This window comes from Lycium barbarum, chromosome 1 (assembly GCF_019175385.1).
Source record: "Lycium barbarum isolate Lr01 chromosome 1, ASM1917538v2, whole genome shotgun sequence".
Taxonomy (NCBI): Eukaryota; Viridiplantae; Streptophyta; class Magnoliopsida; order Solanales; family Solanaceae; genus Lycium; species Lycium barbarum.
This window is the reverse complement of record NC_083337.1, coordinates 90,282,129-90,284,264: the sequence shown is the minus strand read 5'-3', so window position 1 is coordinate 90,284,264 and position 2,136 is coordinate 90,282,129.

Below are 2,136 nucleotides of genomic sequence, written 5' to 3'. Positions count from 1 at the left end.
ATGTCCGCCCGTCTGGATTATAATTCTGTCCGTCCGTCTGGATTATGATTCTGTCTGGTATACTTCTGTCTGTCCGGTTGAATCACGTCTCTGTATGTTACAATTCTGATGATCTGATCCGGACCTTACATTCTATACCTCTGGCTCTGATTATGATCATGTCAGTCACATTTTGTGCCCCAGATCTGTACGATGATTCTGCCAGCCAAACTCTGTATGTCCATTTCGGATTTGGGTTCGATTCTGTTCGTTATATTTCTGTACTTCTGGTTCGGATTATGATTATACTTGTGACATTTTCGCTTTACATACTCGGTACATTTTCCGTACTGACCCCCTGTTCTTCGGGGGCTGCGTTTCATGCCGCGCAGGTACTCCCAGATGAGCTGAAGTTATTACAGGATATGATCCAGCGGAGTTGGTAAGCTCCAATTGCTGCTGGAGTGTTGTCGAGTCAAAGTTGGTATGTTATGGTTCTGGACTTATGTTAGAGACTTTGCAGACAGTGTCGTGGGTGTTGGTTGTCAGTCTGTAAGCGGCTCCGTCAGCCGATTTGTCAGTCTGTGATATATTGTACTGAATTCTGTATGATTGTGGATCCGTTCGGCTTCAAAGAATACTTTCTGAAAAAAAAAATTTACTATGAATTTTACCTTTTTCGATTTAAGAAGGTTGATGTGATTTTCTGTACAGAAGAAGTCTGAGGGTTCGCTCGGCCCTAAATAAGGGCCAGGTGCCCGTCACACCTTAGTAAGGTCTGGGTGTGACAAAAACGACCCAGAATACGGCCCGTAAACTGGTTTACGGACCGTAAACCAGGTCGTAAACCACCAGGTCCCTCAGCCAAGACTTTCTGTAAATGGTGAAAATGATTAAAAACAACTTGGAAGACGGCCCGTAAACTGGTTTACGGACCGTAAACCCCAGTCGTAAAGTGCCATGACACTCAGCCAAACCTTCTGTTTTTGGAATTGCTTAAACACGATCGTGGAAGACGGACCGTAAACCACAATGCGGTCCGTAAACTGCAGTTTACGACCACTGTTCACCCGACGAGAATTCATTAAAGATCAGATTTTGGGATTATTAAAAAGGGACCAAAGCTCACTTTATTTCATTATTCTTCCATACACTTCAAGAAAAGCTCCAGAACTCTCCACATACTTCATCCATAGAAATTCAAAAGAATCCAAGGAACATCAAGGACAACAACACTAAACCTATGAAATCAAGCGCAAAAACACATCAAGGGATCATCTAAGTCAAGTAATTCCCAAGAAGGTGAAACTAGGGTTTTGTCTAAGTGAAGCAATTCAACTTATGGATTGTTCAACCACTATCCAAGGTAAGTTTCATGATTATTCCATGTTGTTTGAAGTGTTGGGAAGCTTAGACACTTGAGATGTAGAAGAACATAGAAATAGGTCATTATTGAATGAATAGTGACATGAATGAATGATAGTGGAATTGAACTATGATATTGAAGTGTTGTGAGTACTAATACGTTATAAATGATGTTTACATCATGAAACAAACATTGAATGTATGAAAACGCAAAGATGAGCTAGAAGTAGAAATAAGGGAAAATTGGAAGAAAATGGTGGATTTTGCTAAATGTACGTAAACGACGATTGTTGATTGCGATATTGTGAATAATGTTATGAATGTTGGGAGTTAATATACAACATGGAAAGTAGTATGAGCAAAGGAAGCGCTGTCCGACTTCTCCTAGAATTAGTGACACGTTCTTGTAGTTAGTATGCTAATTTTGATATGAATTCTTTATGAAGGTAACGACGCGATATTGAAGGAGAACGAGTGAGCGATATCTTAGCTAAACTACCAAGGTATGTGAGGCTAGTCCCTTCTTTCTGATGGCATGAATCTTGTAGCACGAAATTCCTATTCTCTTCATGAGTTCCTATAGTCCGAAAGGCTAAGAGTCTAACTCCATAATGTCTATCTAAGATGAGGAATACGATATGATGATGCTAGTATAATGATGATGTTAATTATCGCTTACACTCACCTTATGTACTAGTTCCTTCAAGGTGAGGCAGAGTATCAATAGTTGTTCCATAATGTAATCGGGGGATCACGACCTTACGTCACCCCGATAGAGTAAAGTTGATCTTA